The following is a 25,962-nucleotide window of genomic DNA, read 5'->3' on the forward strand; positions in this document are numbered from 1 at the left end:
TATTCTAGAAACTTTGTGATGCTAGCTCTTATGTTTAGGTCTTTGATCCACTTTGAGTTAATTTTTGTGTAGGGTGTAAGATAAGGGTTCTCTTTCATTCTTTGGGCTATTGATATCCAGTTCTCTAATGTCCTTTTATTGAAAAGATTATTTTGTCCCAGTTCAGAGGATTTGGGGGCCTTGTCAAAAATCAATTGACCATAGATTTGGTGGTCTATATCTGTGCTCTCAATTCGATTCTATTGGCCAATACTTCTATCTTTGTGTCAGTACCATGATGTCTTGACTACTGTGGCATTATAAAAAGTTTTAAGATCAGGAAGTGTTAATTCTCCCACTGCATTCTTCTTTTTTGGATGCTTTTTAGTTAATCAGGGTCTCTTTCCCTTCCGATGAATTTGGTAACTAGCTTTTCCAAGTCTTTAGAGTAGGTTGTTGGAATTTTGATTGGTATTGCATTGACTCTGTAGATCAATTTGGGTAGAATTGACATCTGAACAATATTTAACCTTCCTATCCATGAGCAGGAATGTCTTTCCACCCATTTAGATCTTCTTTGATTTCTTTTAGCAATGTTATGTAGTTTTCTGTGTACAAGTCTTTTACGTCCCTAGTTAAGTTCATTCCTAAGTACTGAATACTTTTAGTTGCTATTTTGAGTGGAATTTTTTCGTTTACTGACTCCTCAGTTAGGTCATTGCTTGTGTATCGAAGCATTACTGATTTTTGCACAGTAATTTTGTATCCCGCCATGTTGCTGAATTTGCTTATTAGCTCAAGTAACTTTGTTGTAGATTTCTCGAGACTTCCAAGTATAGTATCATGTCATCTGCAAATAATGAAAGTTTTACTTCTTACTTCACTATTTGGATACCTTTTATTTCTTTGTTCTGACTGATTGCTCTAGCTAAAACTTCTAGCACAATGGTGAATAATAGTAGTGACAGTGGACATCCTTGTCTTGTTCCTGATCTTAAAGGGAAAGCTTTCAGTTTTTCCATCGAGTATGATATTGGCTATCAGTATTTCATATATGCCCTTTATCATACTGAGAAAGTTATCTTTGATTCCTATCTTTTAAAATGTTTTTATGAGAAAAGAATGTTGAATTTTGTCAAACACTTTTTCAGCATCAATCAACATGATCATGTGATTTTTCCCTTTCAATTTGTTCATGTGCTGTATTACATTAATTGATTTACTTGTGTTGAACCATCCTTGCATTCCTGGAATAAACCCCACTTGGTCATGTTATATAATTCTTTTAATGTGTTGTTGGATTTCATTTATAGTAGTTTGTTGAGACTTTTTGCATCTATGTTCATTAGGGAGATTGGCCTGTAGTCTTCCTTTCTTATAGCATCTTTACCCAGTGTTCTAGTTTGCTAGCTGCTGAAATGCAATATACCAGAAATGGAATGGCTTTTAAAAAGGGGTAATTTAATGAGCTGCTAGTTTACAGTTCTAAGGCCGAGAAAATGTCCCAATTAAAACAAGTCTATAAAAATGTCCAATCAAAGACATCCAGGGAAAGATACCTTGGTTCAAGAAGGCCAATGAAGTTCAGGGTTTCTCTCTCAAGTGAGAAGGCACATGGCGAACACAGTCAGGGCTTCGCTCTCGGCTGGAAGAGCACATGGTGAATACAGAGTCATCGTCTAGCTTTCTCTCCTGGCTTCCGGTTTCATGAAGCTCCCCGGGAGGCATCTTCCTTCTTCATCTCCAAAAGTCCCTGGCTGGCTGCACTTTCTGCTTCATGATGCTGCAGCATTCTCTGCTCTCTCTGAATCTCTCATTCTCCAAAATATTTCCTCTTTTATAGGACTCCAATAAACCAATCAAGACCCACCCAAATGGGTGGAGACATGTCGTCCCCTAATCCAGCTTAACAACCATTCTTGACTAAATCACCTCATCCAGGAAGAGATCTCATTACAGTTTCAAACATACAGTATTGAACAGAGATTATTCTACCTTTATGAAATGGGATTTATATTAAAACATGGCTTTTCTTAGGGGGCATACTTCCTTTCAAACCAGCACACCCAGTTTTAGTATTAAAATGATATTAGCTTCATAAAATGAGTTAGGTAGTATTCCTTTTTCCTCAATTTTCTGGAAAAGTTTGAGCAGGATTGGTGTTAGTTCTTTTTGGACTGTTTGATAAAATTCTTTTGTGAAGCCATCTGGCCTTTTCTTTATAGAAAGATTTTTTGATGACTGGTTAAATCTGTTTACTTGTGATTGGTTTGTTGAGATCTATTTCTTCCTGAGTCAGTACAGCTTGTTTGTGTGTTTCCAGGAATTTTTTCATTTCATCTAAGTTGTTTAGTTTGTTGGCATATAGTTGTTCATAGTGTCCTCTTTTGATTTATTTTATTTCTTCAGGGTCTATAGTAATGCACCCCTTCTCATTTCTGATTTTGTTTATTTGCATCCTCTCTCTTTTCTTTTCATTGTCAGTCTTGCTAATGGCCCATCAATTTTATTGATTTTCTCAAAGAACCAACTTTTGTTTTTATTGATTCTTTCTATTGTTCTTTTGTTCTCCCATTCATTTAACAAATAATCTTTGTTATTTCTGTTCTTCTAATTGCTTTGTGGTTAGTTTGCTGTTTTTTCTCAGGTTCCTCCAGGTGAACTGTTTGGCCCTCGATTTTTGCTCTTTCTTGTTTTTTAATAAAGGCATTTAAGGCAATAAATTTTCCTCTTAGCACAGCCTTTTTGCAATCCATAAGTCCTGATATGGTGTATTCTTATTTTCATTCATCTCCAGATATGCACTGATTTTTCTAGCGATTTCTTCTCTGACCCACTGGTTATTTAAGAGTGCATTATCTAATCTCCATATATTTGTGAATGATCTCATTCTTTGGTGCTTATTGAGACTCAGCATAATTCCTTTGTGATCAGAGAAAGTGCTTTGAATAATTTCAATGTTTTTAAATTTGTAAAGACCTGTTTTGTGCCCCAGCATATGATCTATCCTGGAGAATGTTCTATGAGCACTACAGCAGAATGTTTTGTGTTTTGAGGTGTAATGACCTATAGATCTAAGGTCTATAGATCTAATTAAGTCTAATTGATTTATCAAGTTTTTTAACTCCTCTATTTCCTTGTTGATCTTATGTCTTGTTGTTCTATCTTTAGAGAAGAGTGTGCGTATTGAAGTCTCCTACTATTATTATTGAAACATCTATGGTTCCCTTCAGTTTGGCCAATGTCTGTCTCAAGCAGTTTGGAGCTCTTTGATTGGGAACCTTAAACATTTATAATTGCTATTTCTTCTTGGTAAATTGCCCTCTTTATTAGTATATAGTGTTCTTTTTTGTCTCTTATGATGTCTTTACATTTAAAGTCTATTTCATTTGATATTAGTATAGCTATTCCTGCTTTCTATTGGTTTCACCTTGCATGGAACATTTTTTTCCATCCGTTCACTATCAATCTATTTGTACCCTTGTGCCTAAGAAGAGTCTCTGGTAAGCAGCATATAGCTGAATTATATCTCTTAATCCATTCTGCCAATCTGTATCTTTTAATTGCTAAGTCTAATTATCAATTAACCAATTAATTAACATCCAAACATCCAAAGTTAATACTGAAAAGTCATTTCTTGAATCCATTTTCTTTTGGATTTTATTTGTCAGATTTATATATTCTTTTCCCATTTTCTCTTTTTATCCTTTAAGTTACTGTGCTGGTTTGAAAGGGTTTATGTACCCATGAAAAGCCATGTTTTAATCCTAATCAACCTTGTGGGAATAACAGTTTTTTTCTAATCCCTATTCAGTACTGTAGGTCGGAAACTTGTTATCTTCACAGAGATGTTACAGAATCAACTGTGAGTAGTAAACTTGATTAGATGGAGATGTGTCTCCTACCCATTCTACATAGGTCTTGATTAGTTTACTGGAATCTTATGAAAGAGGAGACATTTTGGAGAGAGTTCCTTTTGCAAATGAGGAAATAACAGCAGAGCCACAATGGAATGAGAGAGAACCACAGAGTCTACCAGGCAACAACCTTTGGATATGAAGAAGGAGAAGGCCACCAGGAAGCTTCATATAGCAAGAGGCCTGGAGAGGAAGGTAGTAGATGTCATCCTGTTCACTCTGCACCTTTCCAGTAGGGAGAGAAACCATGAACTTCATTGGCCTTCTTGAATCAAGTTATCTTTCCCTGGATGCATTGGATCAGACATTTCTATAGACTTGTTTTTGGACATTTCCATGGCCTTAGAACTGTAAACTAGCAACTAAATTCCCCTTTTTAAAAGCTGTTCCAATTCTGGTATATCACACTCCAGCAGCTAGCAAACTAGGACAGTTACCCTTAGGTACTCTTCAATTCTGTACCCTCCTCTAGACCTCCCTCTCTTGTCTTTTTTTTTTTCCAACAGGCAGAACTCCCATTAGTATTTCTTGTAGGGCCAGTCTCTGTTAGTAAATTCTTTTAGGATTTGTTTGTCTGTAAAAATTTTAATCTCTCCCTCAGTTTTGAAGAACAGTTTGGTTGGGTACAAAATTCTTGGCTGGAAGGCTTTCTCTTTCCATGTCTTAAATATATCATACCACTGTCTTCCCACCTCCATAGTGCTAGTTGAGTAGTCTGAACTCATTCTTGGATGGTTTCTATTGTATGTAGTAGATTGTTTTTCTCTCGCCTCTTTAAGGATTGCCTGCTTCTCTTCAAAATTTGACAAACTGATTAGTATGTGTCTTGGAGAAGGCCTATTTGGATTTATTCTATCTGGAGTTCATTGAGTTTCTCAGACTTGCATATTTATGTCCTTTTTAAGAGTTGGGAAGTTTCCCCCATTATATTCTCAACTAATCTTCCTATCCCTTTACTCTTCTCTTCCCCTTCTGGAACACCAATGATTCTTATATTTGTGTGCTTTGTTTTGTCCATAATTTCTGTGACATCCAATTCAAAATTTTCCATATTCATTTATATTTGTTGTTTTGAGCTTCCAAAATCAGTTGTCCTGTCCTCTAGTTCACATATTATTTCTTCTGCCTCTTCAAATCTGCTGTTGTGTGTCTCTAGTATGTTTTTTATTTGGTCTACAGCATCTTCAATCTCTGTGATATCTGCTATTTTTCTATTTTTTCTTTCAAACTCCTTTTTTATGCTCTTCTAGTGTCTCCTTGATCTCCTTTATGTCATTACCCCTCCCATTTATTTTATTTAGTAGAGTTATATGAATATCTTTGATTAGCTGTTACATGGTTATGTCTTCTCTGGTGTTTTAATGTGGTTATTAGGCTGGACTATATCTTTCTGCATTATGATATGTTTAGTGATCTTCTCTGTCTTCATGGCATGCAAATATCTTAATTGTATTTGCTCTGGAAGTTGATATCCTTCAGTAGTCTAAAGCCTTGTATTTGTGGGATGGATGTGGAACAAGATGCAGAGTGGCACGCAAAAGTACAGTGAGGCGATACATTGTAGTGCAGGTATAGGAACAGGTTAGGATTGCTACACTGGTGCCTGTGAATGTGGGCACACAGCGGTGGGGAAGGAAGTGGCTGTGTGGGTGCCCAGATCTGGGGGCATGCCCTCGTGTGCTCTTGTGTAGCATGCAAACCATTTTGTACGTATGTGCAGAGCTAGGGTAGCAGGTTGGTATTGCTCCTGCATGGGTTGGGGGTGGATGTGACCCAGATGTTTAGGTCAGTGTTTTTCCGAGCAGGGAGGGGGGCATGACTTGAAGCCATGCACATGCATGGATCTGGGAGTGCCATAAAGTAATGTACATATGCGGAGAGCTCAGAGAGGGAGGGGTGGGGCTGCATGACTGTATGGGCTGGGGCGGGTGTAGCCTGGGTATGGGCATAAGCAACCATAGCTTTTATGCACTGGAGACTGCATGCAGGGGGCAGGAACTGGGAGGTAAGTGTCAGGAGAGGTGGGGTGAGACTGTGCTTGCACAGAAGAGATGGGTTGGGCTGGGGCTAGTGTGCATGTGCTTGAGGTGGGTGTGGGGAGAGGCACACACTCAAGGGATTAGAGAGACAGCAGAGCTTGGAGTGCAGGGAGTGGGGGTGGGTGACAGGGTTCAGATGCATGGGATATGGGGTGAGTCACAGGTCATGGGACTGTGCTGGTGAGGGTAGCACATTCACGGAACATAGCTTGGCTTACTTACTATTCCCCATCTCTCCACCCAAGCATTCCTGAGGGCTCCAGGTTTCCGTGTTAGGCTGTTTGCACCAGCTAAATGGTCTCCAGTTCTCTGCTTTTCGGTCCTTCAGCTTTTGCAACCAGGCCACCCTATGTGGTACAGAAGACTCTCCCAGGTAAATCTGGTATCACTGTCTCAGTTGCCCATCCATCCCTTCCCTAGCTGTTCCTTATAGTGGGTTGAACTTGTTCTATCCTGTTCCACCATCTTTCTTGAACTCCCTCCCCATTTTCTTTTTGATAGTAACCTGGAGTCTGTTTCCTCAGTTTCTAGAAGCCACTGCATTCTTTTACTCGTGGCCTCCTTCCTTCAACTCAAAGCCAGCAATGGCAGCTGAAGTCCTTCTCTCTTCAATCTCTTCTGATCATTTGGAAAAGTGTCTGTGCTCTTAAGGACCCTTGTGATTAGATTGAGTCAATCTGGATAATACATGATAATCTTACCAATTTCAAAATTTTAACTTTAACACATCTGCAAAGTCTTTTCATTCTTATCTTTTTTCTCTATATAATATCTTTTTGTTCTAGCTCATTTTAAGATTTCTCTTTATCACTGGCTTAGAGCCATTTGATTATGATGTGCTTTGGTGTATTTTTCCTCATGTTTCTTCTGCCTGGAGTTTGTTGAAATGCTTGGATATGTGGTTTTACAGTTTTCATCAAATTTGGAAATATTTCAGCCAGTCTTTCTTCAAATATCAGTTAAGGGCGGGCCACGGTGGCTCAGCAGGCAAGAATGCTTGCCTGCCATGCCAGAGGACCCAGGTTCGATTCCCGGTGCCTGCCCATGTAAAAAAATATAGGGCGGGCCGCGGTGGCTCAGCGGGCAAGAGTGCTTGCCTGCCGTGCCGGAGGACCCCGGTTCGATTCCCGGCCCCAGCCCATGTAAAAAACAAACAAACAAACAAAATATAATAAAACAAGAAAATGTTTAAAAATGTTTCCCTTTCTTCCTTCCTTCCTTCCTTCCATCCTTCTTTCCTTCCCTTCCTCCCTCTCTCTTTAAAAAAAAAAAAAAAAAAAAATATATATATATATATCTGTTAGTTCCCCTCCTTTCCTTCTGTATATCAAGATGTTGATCAGTAATCAGACCTTGCTGATGTTATTTTCAATATTGCAATGTTTTAACTTTCTGAGTTTCATTTTGGATAGTTTCTGTTGCTATCTTCTAAGTTTTTATTTCTGCAATATCTAATCTGCCATTAAACCTATTCAGTGTATTTTTCATCTCTAGAAGTATGATTTGGATGTTTTTGTATTTTCCGTGTAGCCTCTTAACTTTTTGAATATCTGGGCTTCAGTTATTATAACTGTTGAAACCATCCTTGTCTACTATTTCTAATATTTGTGTCAGTACTGGATCAGTTGTGACTGGTTGATTTTTATTCTTTTTATTAATCATATTTTCCTGCTTCTTTGTATGCTTGGTAATGTTAGTTTGAATATGAACTATTATAAATTTTACCTTGTTGGGTGCTGGAAAATTTTGTGTTCTGATAAGTAACTTTGTCTTGGGACACAACTATATTACTTGGAAACAGTTTGATCCTTTGTGTCTTGCTCTTATAATTTGTTAGGTGGAACCAGAGCAGTATTTAGTTTAGAGCTAATTATTCCCCATACCAGAGGAAAGATTCTTCTGATTATTCTACCCTGTACCCTGTGAATTATAAACATTTACTGTCTGCTTGGTGGAAGCAAGCACTATCTGTGATTCTCTGTGAGAGATTGTATCTCTTCCCTCCAGTCTTCTACATGATTTCTTTCCTAGCCTGTGATGGTTAATTTCATGTGTCAAGCAAGCACTGGCCTGATTGTTTCTGTGAGGTTATTTCATACACGGACTTGCATCTATAATCAGTTGATTGTAACTATGCTGATTGCTTCTACAATCAACAAAGGAGATTATCCTCAGAAATGTAGGGATTCTCCTCATCACACAGTTGGGTTCTTCAAAATCAGAACTGAGGATTTCAGAAATCAGAAAGAATTTCTGTCTCAAATTCAGTCAGATAGTTTCCCCTGTGACACTGGGATTTAACATCAGTATAAATTTTATTGGGCTTTACAGCCTGCAGTCTGCCCTGTGGAGTTTGGACTTGCTAGACTTCAGGATTACCTTTAGCAGAGTTTTTAGTTTGAAGCTGAACTATGGAATTCAGATCTGACAGCCCCCATGGTTGTGTGCACCAATTCCATATAATAAATTTCTTTCTTATTCTCTATCTTTTAGTTCTGTTTTTTTTTTTCTGGAGAACTCTGATTAATATAGATTTAGGTATAAGAAGATGGGGTGCTGCTATTACAGCTACCTAAAAATATGGAAGTGGTTTTGGAATTGGGTAATGGGTAGAAGTTGAAAGAATTTTGGAACACTTGATAGAAAAAGCCTAGATTGCTACACAGAGGTCTAGACAAAGTTTCTATCATTTAGAGAATTTATACATATCGTATATATTTTAGAGAATATATAGAAATCATGAATAGAAAGTTGGCAGAAACATAGTATTAAAGATTAAATGCTCTTCTGGTGAGGCCTTAGAAGGAAATGCTGGAGAAGACGTGATCTTTGTTACAAGGTGGGAGAGAACTCGGAAAAATTGTGTTCTGATTTCAGATGGAAGGCAGAAATTCTACGTGATGAATTTGGATACTTAGCTGATGAGATTTCTGAGTAAAGTTTAGAAGGTACATCCTGATTTCTCCTTGCTGCTTATAGTAAAATGAGAAAAGGAAATAAACTGAGGACCGAACTGTGAAGCACAAGCAATGACCAATTAATTGTTTGGAAAATTCTCAGCCTATCCAGATAGTGTGCTCTGAGACTTTTCCTGGAAGCAGTTCTAATAAGGCCTTCCTTATGTATCCTACTGGTGAGTCCCCAGAGAAAGGGGCTCTGCCCAAGCTTGTGATTGACCAGCTGCTGGCTAAGGAGATTAGGAGGATGACTAATTGACCCAATCAACTATGTTATAGTAAGGAAGGAATGGAAATGCAATTATTCAAGAAGAGTCTTAGGAATATTCTGTCTTTTCACTTGGGCTGCCTTGAGTTGCATGGAAAGCTGACAAGGTTTTTGAGAATTTTGTATGAGCAAAAGTATTCGACCAAAAGGGACAGAGATGGGAAGAAATGAAGGAAAAACGACTTCAAGGACAGAGTCATGGAAATCAGAGGTTTCCTTCAGCCATGAGAGAAGGTCTTCTGTGCCAGCCTTTGGATAGGGTGCATCTTCTGCCCTGATATTGGAAAGGGTGGGCCCACCTCGTGTCTGGAGGAAGAAGACCTTCTGTCTTGATGTTTGAGGAGAGTGCTGTCATCACTCCATACTCAGAGAGGGTGAGACATACACTCTGGGATTTGGGAAGGGCATGGCTAGTTCCCCAGCTCCCAGAAATGGTGGCTGGCCACTCCAGCAGGCTTGGAGGGCAAAACATCTATCCACAGATGACTCTCAGACCTTGAAAACTAACAGAGGTTACCTTGCTGGATATCAGACTTACTTGGGACCCATGTTTCTTTTCTTTTAGTATATCCCTTCTGGAATGGGAATGTCTACCCTATATCTATTCCACCATTGTATTTCAGAACCAGATACTTATTTTCTGAGCTTCACAGGTCCACAGATGGAGAGGAATTATGCCCAAGGAGAGACCATACTTTAACCAATTTTGATGAGGTTTGAGGCTTAAGGTTATTACTGATATAGCTTAAGGTTTTTGGGATACAAGGATGAGGTTAATGCAATTTGCTTGTGAGAAGAACAAGTCTTTTTGGGATCCAGAGAGCAGACTATCAGTGATTGAGTCACATATGCCACAAAAGACATGTTCAAGTGTTAATCCATTAATTCTTTTGATATGAACCCAGTTTTTTTTAAAAAATATTTTTATTGATAAATCTTAACATATAAACATTCTTAACATACAACCATTCCATACATGGTGTACAATCAATGACTCAAAATATCATCACATAGTTGTGTATTCATCACCATGATCATTTTTTAGAACATTTGCATCACTGCAAAAAGAGAAATAAATAAATAAATAAGAACAAGCTCATTCATACCATACCTTTTACCCCTCCTTCTCATTGACCACTAGTATTTCCATCTACCCAGTTTAGTTTAACTTTTGTCCTCCCTATTATTTGCTTATCTTTTATTCATATTTTTTACTCATCTATCCATACCTTAGATAAAAGGAGCATCAGACACAAAGTTTTCACAATCACACAGTCACATTGTATAAGCTATATCATTATACAATCATCTTCAAGAAACAAGGCTACTGGAACACAGCTCTACAGTTCAGGTACTTCCATTTAGCCACTTCAATACACCATAAACTAAAAAGTGATATCTAATAATGCATAAGAATAATCTTCAGGATAACCTCTTGACTCTGTTTGAAATCTCTGAGCCAGTGACACTTAATTTTTTCTCATTTCTCTCTTCCCCCTTTTGGTCAAGAAGGTTTTCTCAATCTCTTAATGCTGGGCCCTGACTCGTCCCGGGATTTCTGTCCCATGTTGCCAGGGAGATTTACACCCCTGGAAGTCATGTCCCATGTAGGGCATTAGGCAGTGAGTTCATTTGTTGCTTCGGCTTAGAGAGAGAGGCCACATCTGAGCAACAACCCCCAGAAATTATCTGGGGGTGGCCTTAGGCATTATTTTTAGTAGGCTTAGCCTATTCTTTGCAGGAATAAATTTCATAGGGGCAAACACCAAGACTGAGGGCTCGGCCTATTGATTTGGTTGTCTCCACTGCTTGTGAGAATATCAGAAATTCTCCAAATGCGGAAGTTAAATATTTCCTCCTTTCTCCCTAGTGCCCCAAAGGGACCTTAGAAATACTTCTTATTCACTGCCAAATTACTCTGGGATATATTGGGGTATCACACTAACCTGGACAAACCAACAAATTCTCATGCCCTTTTGAAAATTCCATGTACTTGTGGTGTTCAATTAAACTGACCATTCAAATGAAATTAGGAAATGCACTACCCAAAATATAAATTCTGCACCAATTAAAAGTCTCTCCTTTTGGTCTCAATCAGAAGTTGAAGTTTTAAAATATGAACTATATCATCCCTTACCCTGTATTCTGATTTACCTTAGTCCTAGACCGAGCAGCTTCATTCATATCTTTACTCAAAGTCAGATCTCTTTTTCAAATTTTTAAAACAGTACCTGGAAGGTATACCACTGACTTTCATAGCTTCAGCACTCTAATTCTGAGTCTTAGGTGTCACATAAATACTGGAAGTTTCTGGGAATGACCAGGTTATAAACAAACAGCTCAGTATCTCAGGATTTAGAAATAACTGTTACAACTTGTGAATATATGTGACTTCTGTAAGAGCTTACAATCTAAGACCCTTTACAATATGACCCACCCTGATAACCCATGCTCTTTACTTCAGTTCACAGGTTTTTATACTATAGTTAGTCTATATGAATGAGGGCTGATAATATTTGTCTTTTTGTTTCTGACATTTCATTCAACATATGGTCCTTAAGTTTCATTCACCTAGTTGCATGCCTCACAACTTTGTTCCTTCTTGTGGCTGGTCAGTAGTCTGTTGTATGAATATATTATAGTTCTTCCATCCATTCTCTTAGGCCGCCTCCATCCATTCTAAATTACAAACACTGCTGCCATAGACACCAATGTGCAAATGTCCATTTGTGTCTCCACACTCTGTTCCTCTAAGTATAGACTGAGCAATGGCGTTTCAGGATCATATGGCAACCCTACCCTTAACCTCCAGTGGAATGACCATCCTGTCCTCCAAGGGGTTGTACCTCTCATTTTTCCTACCAACAGTGAATAGGTACATCTCTTTTCCTACATTTTCTCTAGCATGTATTCCTCTTTGTTCATTTTTTTTTTCATGGACAGGCTCTGGGAACGAAACCTGGTCTCCGGCATGGCAGACTCTGGGAATGGAATTCAATCTCCGGCATGGCGGGTGAGAACTCTGCCATTGAGCTGCCATGACCTGCCCTACCCTGCTCATTTTTAAATAATTTATATACACATCATACAATCCAACTTAAGCTTATTGATATGCCTTTGCCACATTTCCTTTTCTTCCACAAAGAATCCATACTCCTTTGCCATGCCCCTTCCCCCCCTCCCCCTTGACATTTAGTTTTGGCATAATGGCTGTGTTACATTCAGTGGAAACACATACAATGTTACTGTTGACGATAGACATTGCATAGAGACTTGGGTTGATTCTGTTTTTTTCCCATATATCCTCTAGTTTCAATACCCTGCATTATTGGTATTCATTTGTTCTCCCTCATGCAAAAATGTTTTTTTATTTGTACATTTAATCACCATCATTGTCCACTCTAGGCATTCCTAACTTATACAGTCCGTCTTTATCCTCTGTCTTTCCTTCTGGTTTCATACGTGCCTCCAGCCCTCCTCCCTCTATCATACTCACATTCAGCTTCATTCAGTGCTTATATTATTATGCAGTTAGGTAGTATTGTGCTATCTATTTCTGAATTTTTACAGTCAGTCCTGTAGCACAATCTGTATTCCTTCTGTATCAATTGCCCAATCTCTACCCTATTTCTATCTCCTGATAATCTGTTGAACCCAATTTTACATGGGACCTTTGAAGATGTTATTACTAGTTAAGGTGTGGGTTCATCTATGAACAGGAACTCAAAAATCCTATTTTAATGATGCCAGATTGAGTCAGAGTGGGCCTTTATTCCTATGGACTGGAGTTCTTATAAGTAAAATACATTTGGATGCAGTAGCAGAAGCCAGAAGTCAGAAAATATAGAATGAGGCAGATTACTGTGTGATAGAGACAGGAATGCAAGCCAAGGGAACCCCAAGGATTGTGGCAAGTCAGCACCAGAGTGCAATAGAGTCCTGGAGAAATTATGACCTATTGGGACCTTGATTTTAGATTCTTAGCCTCCAAATCCATGAGATGATAAATACCTGTTGCTTAAGGCAATCCATTGTCTGGTATTTATCATAGCATCCCTGGAAAACTCAGACACAACCTCTGGTAGTTTCCTCACTTTGGGGTGCTGATCTGCTGAATAGATGCTAGGTATTCCCCAGTGGTCTCCTCTCCATTACTCTGACCTACAAACTCAAGCTGCTTTGTTCTCTCTGGAATATCAGACCCATCTCCTTAACTCAAGGAGTATGTTGAGTTCCACCTGGATTCCCTCCTTATACCATAGACTAGAACCTCTAGATGGGAAACTGGGGAAATTGTAGGGCTCACCTCATTTGTTTCCTGTCTTTCAAGGATTGCAGATTTTTGTTGCCCGAATGAATTATTATTTCATATAATTTATAAATTTCATATAATTTGTCATTTTTGTTCCAGGTAGGAGGATTTGTCTGCTCTTTATTCCATCCTTTCAAGAACTGGAATTAATCCTACCAATATTTAAAATAACTGTTGTCCATAGTTTTCATTTATAGAGCTCTGTGATCTATTCCCAGCTGGTACGTCTATGCATCCGTCAACCTTTCTTTATGAAATAGAATAAATCTTAGTTTTTTTTAAAATGCATTGTAAGTACAATATGGATGCGAAATTGACTTACCTGTCACATACCTAAAGTCATCAAGACTGGTAGTGGTTAAAGTATTTCAAAGATGGAGAGAATTGGTGATCTTTCAAGAACTGTGATGGAGGAAGTCCACAGAAGGGTTTTTAGTTATGGAAATTTTATCTCTTTCAGCATAATGATTTTAATATCCATTATTGTTTTCATTGTCATGTCCTAGCTAGAATTGACATTTTTCTTATCAGTAAATATGTGCATGTTTTAGTGGGCCATAAACATGTAAATATGCTCTGTGCTCTGATCTAAATACAAATAAAGAAAAAAATCAGTATCTTTCTATTATCTAGAACATGAGACAATCCTTTTTTCTTTCCATTCTTCAGCTCCTACATTAAAGTCTCTCAATTTGTATTGTTTCTTCAACCCAAATATCACTATGCAACTGTATTGCTCCATAGAACATTCTCAATTGATAGGATTATTGTCCCAGCAACCTAATTGGTCATTGCCTTGTCATCATTCACAGTGCTTCTCCTTTGAGAATACTTCCAAATAAAAGCTGATCATATCATTCATTTTAACCTTTATGGATTCAAGTTTGAAAAGCATGGTGTTAAATTGGTACCGTCTGTTTTTCTGCTTTGCAATCATAAAAAAACTTTGACAAGAAATAGGAACACATATCCTATCTTGGAGAAACCTCACACCACAAATAGGCAAAGCAATTAAAGTATAATGGAGGTGTGGGAAGACTTAAAGACAATGGTCAGAGCAATCCGAAGGAGAGCATTTGCTTATGTATATATCAGGACTGGAAGTACAAACTAACAATTTTTTGTTTACACCGCCAGGGAGTGGGTACATGACCTGACAGCTGGAGCTTCCCCAGATTTCCATTCATATGGAGTCTGAAGCAACTGAGATTTTGTTTTCAGGAAATAGTCTTGTTAATGAGGCAATTTTAAAAAAAGAAACACCACAGGAGCTGGTTACAGGTGCCAAGCTTGGTTTGCTGGGGTGAAATTAAATTAAAAAACTTTGCATTCATTTGTACAAAACTTTGTTTCACAAGAAGAATTTCTGTATGCTAATGGCATGGCTTTTTTAATCAACTGCCTTCTTTTAGTTTGCTCAGGGGGAATTAATCACATTCAAATGTGAGCAATAATTTAAAAAGGACCAAAAACAGGTCTTTTACAAAACACTCCTAACGGAACAAAAAAACAACAAAGGTTTGAAGAAATGGGAAAAAATGCAAATAAAGAATATTTCCTTTAAAATGTTACCATAGAACTGATGAAAACTGTCACCAAGTTTGTCTTCATGAATTAAAAAACATCAACAAAATATTAATTGTCTAAAATGAAGTCACAGGAAAGAGACAAAAGATATGAGGAACAGAAGACTAGACAACAGAAAAAGATAAAATGTAAGCAAAATAATGGTGAGAAAAAAATCAGTAACAGAAAGACAGGCACTCCAATTTAAAAATGGGTAGATGGTTTGAAATGGCACTTTAAAAACCTGGACATCGAAATGACTAATAATCATAAGAAAAAAAAAGATCTACCCCAGTAGTAATCTAGAAAAAGAAAATTTAAAACATCTGAAATGACTAAAATGAAAAAACTTACAAAGTATATAACTGTGTTGAGGATAGGTAGAGCAAGATGAATTTTCTCACAGTGTTGGCAAATGTAAATAGGAAAACTAACCTGGAACCCAGTTTGGTGTTATAAACTAAAGCTAAAGATAGGCATGGCCAGTGAAAGGTTTTAAGATTTGAGGTATTTGAGAGAAAGGAAAGTAGACGGACGGACGAAAGGATTGCAAATGAATGTGCTTTATTGGCTGCGCTCCCAGGCAGAGCTCACCGAACCCAAAAGGGAATGAGGTGAGTTTGCGCACGGGCTTTGGCGAGGGCAGTTTTTAAGGGCAGGGGTCAGGTGATGACATGAAAGGGGCTATAATGGTTCACCTCTCATCCTGGAATAACTTCACAATTCCAGCCATAGAGCCCTCCCTTACTCCCCCGACCTAACAGTCGATGGTGGTGTTTAGCAATATTGTAACCGAGGAATTAGGATTTAAGGGATGATATCTTGATGACTAAAACCAGATCTAACCAAAGTGGGCCCTCCTGACACGTGCAGTAGCTTAGACTTTAACTTTCAAGTCACCTATTCCTCCTTCTACCATTTTTCATTGTGACAAAGCATATCGTCAATCTGTGCATGCTCAATAATTAGATCACCTCTAATTACATCATCTGAGGCCACTGTGCTCATTATTCTAAACACTGCCCACCTTTTCTTTAATAAAACTACCTGCATTACTATAGTTCAGGAAGACAGATTTTGGGTCACTAGGCCATCTGCTCTCCTGCTAAGTGCGCTGTAATGAACTCTTTCTCTCTTTGAAACCGCGGTATCTGAGGAATTGGCTATTGAGTGCGTCGGTCAAAAGAATCCATGGCCTTTGTCCGGTAACAATATTTTACAGTTTTTCCTCCTGATTCTAGACACTTGGTAGAATTCTTGTTTCCACCCATTTTAAATTAGGTATGGCCATGTAACTGGCTTTAGGCAGTGAAGTGTGAGCAAAAGCAAAAGCACTGATGCCTTTAAGAACGAAGGCATAATTTGCCACATTCCATTTCTCCTGCTGTACCACTAGCCACAGTTTCCAGTGATGGGAACATGAGCAGTTTAGGCTTCAGAATATAAGCACCTTAGCTCCCCTCTTAACCCACAATAGACATCTGGATATGTAGAATAGATAAAAAATAAACCTTACTGTTTTTAACCACCGATATCTGAGAGTTCTTTTTTTACCATAGGTTAATGTGCCTCATTCCTGACTGATAAACATACCCTTCAATTAATTACCTTTTATTTTCCTACATATATGTCCTGGAGCATCAAGCTTTCTTGTTCCACGAACCCTCTGACAGTCTGGTGAAGTCTAGGGACTCCTCAGAATAACAAAAAAATTTCAAATGCATGAAATAAAATACCTATATAGGATTTACAAAGGGGAAAGTAATGTATCAGAATATAGCTATCAAATATTAAAACAATAAGTTTGTGCTATAATAAAGTTGTTCATCGTTATCAACATTAAATAACAACGTTTAGTGATAGATCTAATAAATACCATAATTTAAAGGTAAGGATGAGAACAAATTATATTTTGAGACATCTGCAACTGTAAAGTGATTGAAATATCTGTGATTCCTTTCGCTGACAAAGCTGAAGTTACCTGTGGCAAAGTTATTGGAATGGGTATTATGTTTTTGCTTTGCCTACATTTGTAATTGAAGGAAATATTGCAGATTAATTAGAAGTTAGTGAAAATGAAGTTGTGATTTTTCTTTCCATTCAACTTCATGAACTCTCTGAATTCTATTCATGGACCCCTTGGTTAATTACCTCTGTCTAGAGGAAGATATGCACATATGCACCAAAGTTCAGGTGGAAGACTATACTTCACAGAATACCAATGTCCTTGAAATATAAAATAAATAATATTAGTGCATTCATATAATGGAATATTATTTGGCAACAAAATGAATAGTCTCCTGTTATACACAGCTGCATGAAATAATTTAAGTGTATGCACTGTGTGATTCCATCTATATAAAATTTCCAAAATAGGTGAAGCTAAATTATAGTGTTTAGGTTGCGTACACAGGTGTTAAAACTATACAGAAAAGCAAGGGAATGCATACCCTAAAAGTCAGAATAGCATTTAGCTCTAAGAGGGGGGAACAACGAAATGGGGAAGAATCATGTTTGGGGGCTCTGAGTTTCTGGTAAAGTTCTACTTCCTCATTAGAGTGATGGTTATGTTAAGTTTTAATTTCACAGGGATTCATGGAAATTGTACATTAATATTTCATGGTCTTTTCGCCTTTCTGGATGTGTATTTTATTTTATATTGAAGTTTTGAAATAAATATCAAGTTGTAGCAGAAAATAGAAATATGCTAAAGATAACACTTAAATGCAAAAGTTGATTCTTCTGAAAAAAAATAATAAAATTGAGAACCATTACCTAATTAACTTTAAAATAAAGAAATGAGAAAAAAGTACACAAATACCCCAAATAAGAAATGATAATGGGAAAATCAACACAGGTACAGGGGAAATAGAATGAATCTTTGGAGCCCACTTTACTCAGCTTTATGCAATAAATTTGAGAGCCTGAAAGAAAGACATGATTGTTTAGGAAAATATAAATTACTGAAACTAACCTGAATAGAGTTAAAAAATTTGAACACGTTCATTATTTTAGAAAAACAGAGAAAGATATCAATGACTACCTCCCCATAAAAGCACAGATGATTTCAGAGGGGAATTACACCATACTTTAACGGAAGAAATTATTTCAATGGTGTTTAGATTCTCTCAGGGTACAACAAAGAAGAAAGGCATCTAAATTATTTTTATAAAGCAGATAAACATTGTTTCAAAAGTCTGCTAAAGATAACACAATAGAAGAAAGCTACAGACCAAATTCAGCTGCACCTATCAATGCAAATGTCTTGAAGCGTTGCAAATGAATTCTGGTTTGCTTGCTGTACTTGATGCTTCAGGAGATATATGAATGGCAAGTCATAGGCCTGCTTCAAGTAAACTACAATTTAGAATTAGGGATCAAAGTAGAAAAACAACTTTACTACATAGTGGGGTAAGATAAGGACAATCAGAGAGGACCTGTATATTGCTAAGGGGGCTCAAAGGAAGACACTTGGATATTTGTATCTGGGAATACAAATAAATCTGGAAGAGTTGCTCTTTGAATTGAGTACTGAAGAATCACAGCTAAGGGACTCATTTCTGTCTTTGCTCTGCCCGAGTGCAAATCGTAGCTCTGGGGCTTAATTATTAAAAACTGCTTAATTAGCTAATCCTTATATCCCCTCTCATTTTTAAACTTAGGGTGGCTAGAAGAACAAGTTGTCATACCATTTTATTCTTGTGGGAACTTATGGATTTCCTTTATATTTGTGAAAGGTTATAAACATAGCTACATTCTTTGTAGCTCCTTTCATCAAGAGATAGTCTATTTCTCCTTCCACTGAATCTGGTCTGACCTTATAATTTTTAGAGTAACAAGTTGGGGTGAAAATTGCAATGTGCTACTTACGTGCCTAGTCCTCAAGAGTCCGTGCAATTTCTGTTTGTCTTTGGAGCTGTATAAGCAAACCTGGGCTATCCTGTTGGAGAATGAGATCACATGGAGAGAGGAGCCAATCATCCCACACATCCCAGCCAAATCCCAGACATGTGCGTCAACCAAGCCAAGCCTGGACTATATCAGGAAGACACCAATTGGCCCCAGTTCAAAATGACAACCCACAGTGTTAGGAGTTAAATAAATGGCTGCTGTTTAAGGCCACTAAATTTGGGGGGCATTTGTTACACAGCAAAAGTTAATCAATGCAAATAAGGATTAATGAGTCCAAGGCAAATTCTTTAGGTGGAGATGTGTATTTCAGTAATTGATGCCCGAAAATGTAATAATTATAAATTCATATTTAACAGAGCTTGGAGAGTTGGAAACAATGTTACATAATATAGTCTTTGTATATTCAATTAATGCCTTCTATTTTTCAAAAATATCTTCATGTGGAACTGTCATTTATTAAGGGGGTTTTATGTCTGCTTTAGGCCTCTCCCTTCATAAATAGTACCTAACTGACTCTGAGGATTACATGCTATAAAATTAATAACAGTAACTATCTTGCCTATAGGCCCTTAATGTTTCAGTTCTTTTTCCCTTACTTTAAAAAAAAACAATTGTCAAAAAAAAATCCCTGGGAAATTAGACAAGCATTTATTATCCTCATCTTTTCAATGATTAATGAAGAAAATCATGTCTTGAGAGAGATTAAGTAATTGTTTAAGGTCCACAGAACTAGAAAGTATAGAATCAGGTCTCAAATTTGTCTTTTCTGATTTCTGACCATTAAAACAGATAATGCAGGCAGAGGCTGCATAGAGTGGGAGCCAAGGGAGCAAGAATGTTACAATACAGTTTCCTTAAGACTATGGCTTAAGTTAAGAAGACCCCAAGTTCAGTGTCTCATGTCCTTGGTGGCTCCCTTAATTGGCTACGAAGACATAAAATCCCATGATCCCAATTTGAGATGCTGGGACTATGATGGGCAGAAGTGGAGGTATGGGACTAACCTGATTTAGACTTTGCCTTCTGTATTTTATGTTTCCAGCACCACCTTACACGTACCCACCAAGTATGTGCTCAGAGCTGCAGTGCATTGTGGGAATCAAGCATACATTGAGTTGACAGGAAAGAGTTCTGAGATGTGTTTAAATTACTGTGTTATCAGGATTACAGGTACTGGAGTCCCTCATTGCCAGCAAATCAGGACATTTGATCAGTCTTGTTTGAAGGAGTTTTCTTGATATTTGTGAGAGCCTTACTACTCTTATCAGCCCTTCTCTATTCTAAACTGAAATTCAATTTTACTGTTTTTCGGCCTTGATAAGTGTTCTAGTTTGCTAGCTGCTAGAACGCAACAACCAGAGATGGATTGGCTTTTAATAAAAGGGGATTTATTTTGTTAGCTCTTCAAAGGAAGGGCAGCTAACTTTCAACTGAGGTTCTTTCTTATGTGGGAGGGCACAAGGTGGTCTCTGCTGGCCTTCTTTTCAGGCCTCTGGGTTCCAACAACTTTCCCTGGGGTGATTTTTTTCTGTATCTCCAAAGGCCTGGGCTGAGCCGCGAGTGCTGAGATGAGTTATGCCGAGCTGCTTGGGCTGTGCTATGTTGCGCGCTCTCATTTAAGCACCAGCCAATTTAAGTCAAACATCATTCATTGCAGCAGGCATGCCTCCTAGCTGACTGCAGATGTAATCAGCAACAGATGAGGTTCATGTACCATTGGCTCATGTCCACAGCAACAGAACTAGGTGCCTTCACCTGGCCAAGTTGACAACTGAATCAAACTACCACAATAAGTAAGAGCACATCTAAATCTTAACAGTCAACAGTGTTTTTGCCCACAAGTCATGGCTTTATTGTTTTACTGTTTTCTGCATGCCTGGTACATCTTCCAATCTTGACATTTTATAGTCACTTGGACCCAAATAGATGGCATCAGATTGGGACCCTTTTATTTGTGAGGAGAGACTGTGTTTTAAAAATTATTCTGCATTCTTCGAAGGGTTGAGCTGTGGGTGAAGTGCAAACTTTATATGAACAGTACTCGCTAAGACTGTACTGCATGCAAAGCTATTCAAATGTGAATCAGAAAACCCGGTTACAATACTAATGAATGGCAAGGTTTAGATTAAGACATTTGGCTTCCAGGGCTTTAGCTTTCTCAACCATGAAATCAGAGTAGGGTTAGGTCTCCTGGGCCCCGTCAGGTCTGACATGCTCTAATTCCATCAACTCCTGCTGGGATAAGTTAGTTTGAAGATCCTATGGGCACTAGAGTGAGTAGCAATTCTCTGCTGTAACAGAAAATAATTTCTATGTTCAAATTTATATCGTTCAATTTAGTTTTTATACTAGTTACTTATATGCCACTAATTCACATTCAATGAAGAAATTAGAGTGCTTAGATACAAAAAAATTATAACATATTCTTATAGTTCAGATACAACATTAAAACTGTTAACAGCACATACTTATTTCTATTTTTTTTTTTTTCCATGAACAGGTACCGGGAACTGAACCTAGGTATCTGGCATGGCAGGCGAGAACTCTGCCTGTTGAGCCACGTGGCCCGCCCCACATATATTTTTAAAACAGGATTATAATAAACATATTGTCCTAACCAATTTTTTCTTCCATGTAGTATATATAGGTTTTATGTTGAATGGTTTCATAGTATCATATGGGATGTCCCATAATTAATCAAACCACTGGTCTATGGCTACACAAATAGACTATTGTAAATATTCACTCTTACCAACAACGTTGTGATAAACAGGACTGGATTTCCTAAATTTGGGAAATGAATATTTGAACAGCTGAATGCTGCACAAAGCTTTAGGAGGAGATTGTCCAAATGAAAAAAATAAATTACATTTTTATGTGCATGATTTTGCAGTTATATGTTGGCCACATTTTCCTTAATTCATATCTGCATTGGGACATCAAAATTTCTAAAAACAATGAAAGGTCTGGGCCCCCTATTGAATCTAATTAAAGTGAGGGCCTCTGGGGCAATCTTTAGATGCACAGTTAGCAAAAGCTTGGAGAGATAGCATTTGTTTAGTATATTTGTTATTGACCTAACTAGAAAAGTGCAAGAGAATAAACCACCCTTAAACCTTGTCCCCATTAGCCATAGATGATGAGCGTTTATAAAACTCTAAAACACTCCCTAAGATCAATAAAACAGCATCCAGAGAAATAATGTCCTGCTTCATTTCCATACAAGCAGCAGAATTTCATTTTAGCCACAAGGAAAATTTAGAATTCCATAAGAAATGACTTAAGCAGGACCTGTTCCTGAGAAGAAACCACAAAATCTGAACACATATAGACTGAATGATAAAAAGGTGTCACAAACTTGCTTCAAAGGTTGTTGCAAGTGCTCCCCTGCATACTTACAAATCATTTGCTCTCCTATTAAGTTTGTTGGATTTTAAAAAAAACTTTGTCCATCCTACACATAACACGTTACATAAGATTTTTTCAACTGTGTTTCTCTCCAATACCTTGAGTCAGATCTAACATGAAATATATGCATTCATCTCTTTTCTTGCCTGTCTTCCTTGCCAGAGTGTGGAGATCAATGTATTATTTTGCTTTGTCTACATCTGGCAAACAGGGATAGTATTAATAGTTACTGTTTACTGTGTATAAGATATTGTGCTAAATGATTTGTGACTCTAGCAGCTTATTAGTTGGGCTACTTTTCTTCTTGAAATTTCCTCTCCCTCCTTGGTTATTAATGGATAACTAGCATTTGTGCTTCTCTGCCTCATGCATCTTTGCAGGGTAGAAAGCAGATGTTGTAGATACCAGTAGCTCTTCTTAATGATAAATAAAGACTGGAGAGATTGTGTTTGGTGTCCTGGATGGTGAGATAAGAGTATGAAGTGATTCTGAGGGCAGGGATGGGGAGAGAGAGAGAGATTCTATCGCTCCTCCCCATGACTATTGAAGATAATTCGGAAATTGGGGGATCCCTTGAGTTGGAAGGACCCATGTGCCATGGGTATGGTTATTGGAACATGGGTGGTTTAGTTTTAAAACCTGAAAGTTCCTGGCAAACTGGAACAGGTTGGTCATGTCAGATGGAGTGGTGGTGTTCTCAGAAAGACAAGACCTTTCGTGGGAGAGCCTGTGAGGTTTACCTCGAGGGAAGAGATGACTCCTGATGGCAGCTCCTAAACTTGACACATTCTTTGTCCCATGTACATCCCAGAAAAACAGAGCTACTGGATCTGAAGACACCATTAAATCTGTGACAAGGGTAACCTCAGTAGAAACCAATGTAGAAGATTAGAGACTTCCCTGATGTCTTGGTGTTACCAACTGCTTGTTCAGTTCTTGTGCTGGGTACTGTGTGGTGGACTGGGGATGTGGGGGATGGCAAACAAGTCACTACCTTTGGAAGAGTAGGAAAGACAAAATAGAATTTACTTTACACTTCAGCAAAAATTACAGTTACAAAGAGGGACACAATTAGGGCATGTTGAGTAGGAGAAAAAGTTGCTAGTATACCATCCTGGGGATAATGATGTCATTGGGTAGGTGAGGTACAACATCTGCACAACTATGTGTGAGAAAATAAAGGAAAGAAGCACACATTCATGACTTCTCAAGGAGCTTGCAACTTATGGGGATAACAATAAACATATACATCAATGACAGCATGATTTTAAGGTTACAAATGCAGCACAGATTGATGGCTTAAGAGCAGAATTCCTCAGGTGCCCTAGATAAAGCCAACAGGATGAAGTGGAGTGAGTTTGCCTCTGTAGAGGGAAGCTTTGAATCCAGGTGTCCTACATGACTATAAAGAGATTGGAGACATGATTTCTAATTTAGGTTATATCAAAGTGAAAGTAAATTGATGGGACAACTTTCTTATGGTCTAGCAGCCTCTCTTCTCCGGAGGTGTACTTGGACAGAAGAGACAATATATGAAAGATGGGGCATACAGAATGAGACAGAATGATCTGCTTACTTCCGCCATCAGTATAATTTGGGGCCACCATGCTGAGGTCTCTTCAAATTTTGTTCTAAAATTCAGGTAACATCTTTGCCTTTACTCTACAGACCTGTTACTTTCAATTTGCTCCAAAGATTCCAGCTCCAGTTCTTACTCTCTTGCTTCCATCAAAACACTGGTTTTAGAGATTTTATGTGGTTCCAAGTAAGGTTTTATTTCGACTGATGGATCCACTGTTAAACAATGTTTGAAATGCACCTGACAATGACTTTATAGTCCTTGAGGGCAAAAATAGCTTCTTGTCATCTCTGGTGGCCTACACAGAGCCTGGCACTGGGGAGATCCACCACACACGTCCTAGAAGTGAATGGAGCAGGCCCAGGTGCATTGAAGTCTGTGAGAAGTCGGAAGAATAGAAAGACGTAGGTTTTGCGTGGATAACTTTAAACAAGCTCACCAAAATTCTCAAAAATTTTAATAAAGTAGAGCGGCACTATCTTCTGATAGACAGAACTCTTCATAAGCAAGGCAGACACTTAAAAACATTCCTTCCTCATGAATTACCAGCCTGGATAGGCTTCCTGCTGAGCAGCTCTCAGGATCCGAGAGGTCCAACAGTTGTGTCTGGAGAGTTCTTCTCCTCATAATAAGCTGCTTTAACCATATTGTATTTGTCTGAGACAAATATGCTGAAACTCACTGAACTGAATGGTGTAAAATCTTCATACAAATCTTAGATTTGTATCTAAGATTGGTCTTACCTTCCCTCTCCCTCAATTCTCCCTCAAACTCAGACAAATCAACAGTGGACATGTATAATAGATTAGGGAAGAATAAAAGTAAAAGTTTGTAATCAAATATCCACCTGTGCTGCCCACCTGTAACTACCCTGGGCAGAATGAGTTGCCCCCATCTCTGAGCTTCTGTCCCTTTGTGCTCATACCTCTATGATGGCACTTTTTGCATAGGCGGTGATTGATTGGCTGGCTCTGCCTCCTACATTAGTCTCTGGGCTCCTCTAGGGCAGAGACAGGGTGGAATTATTTAATAATTACCTGCGGTGATAGTTTACTATTTTGTCTCATTTAATTTAATCCTTTCAAATACCCTAAGAAGTAAGCATTATCCATAACTGTTTTACAAGTCAATGTTGTTAAGGAGCTTGTGCAGGGTAAGTAGCACAGCAGGGGTTGTCTCTAATCCCCACCAATTCCACTGCAAGGCCCCATCTCTATACACCACCCTGAGGCTCTATTTTACTTCTTGTGGAAATAAACGGTACCCCAAAATAGCGGACATAAATAAAGAACACCCAAAGGAGAACAAACAAATGATACTTGTGCACAGCAGGGGAATCAGCCATGTCACTGGCATTTTGACAGATACTCAAAGGAAGCAGAAGAGTAGGAAACTTTGATAGTATTTAGGAAAAAAAAGAGGAAGTTTTCAGATGTGTCATGGGGGAAGCTGGAGGTGGACTGATTAGAACTGGAACATTTTATGTAATCAGTTGGGAGTGCATATTTGACTTTCTCCAGTTGGTCCTAAGTTGAAAGCAGGGGCAAAAATAAGGGAAGTTATCATTATTAACCCAGTGCTGGCTATTTGGGGTTGATCGTTACAGGGATTAAGGTTTGACTTCCTGGGATGATTGCTATAGATACTTCTGGACCAACTGTAGCAGGTAATGGGCTAGAGTTTCCTTGTCTGGTTACTGCTGATAGTGGGTCAGAGTTTCCTGGTCATTTTCCATTTGTTTATTTAATTTCATCAGTTTTATTCTCAGTGCCAAAGTTCGGAATTTTTCTAGGTGTGTAAGGAGTTGACAAGATGTTTAAGTGATTTCTGTCTGAATTTCTATGAGAAGTAGGTGGATAGCAAGGGAGTAGATAGAGGGATAGGCTATTTGTTAGTGGAGATGCTTAGAAAGAGCTGCCACTGAGAAGGGGAAATGTAGGGAAGTATGGAATCATGGAAAGAGGGGTTGGTATCTTTGGCTTTGGAAACTTTTAGAAACACAAGTTTAAGTCATTGTATGATTTT

The 25,962-nt window shown here is 38.2% G+C and overlaps 1 long non-coding RNA gene across 1 annotated transcript in view; it reads left to right on the forward strand.

Moving 5' to 3' along the window:
• Nucleotides 1-21,564, forward strand: part of LOC143657451 (uncharacterized) — a 167,873-nt gene extending 146,309 nt beyond the window's left edge. Inside the window, exon 3 of the long non-coding RNA XR_013162856.1 lies at nt 21,451-21,564. This is a non-coding gene — a long non-coding RNA (uncharacterized LOC143657451). The remainder of the gene's footprint in view (nt 1-21,450) is intronic.
• The last annotated feature ends 4,398 nt before the right edge of the window (nt 21,565-25,962 follow it).

Source organism: Tamandua tetradactyla, chromosome 15 (assembly GCF_023851605.1).
Source record: "Tamandua tetradactyla isolate mTamTet1 chromosome 15, mTamTet1.pri, whole genome shotgun sequence".
In the NCBI taxonomy this organism is placed as follows: domain Eukaryota; kingdom Metazoa; phylum Chordata; class Mammalia; order Pilosa; family Myrmecophagidae; genus Tamandua; species Tamandua tetradactyla.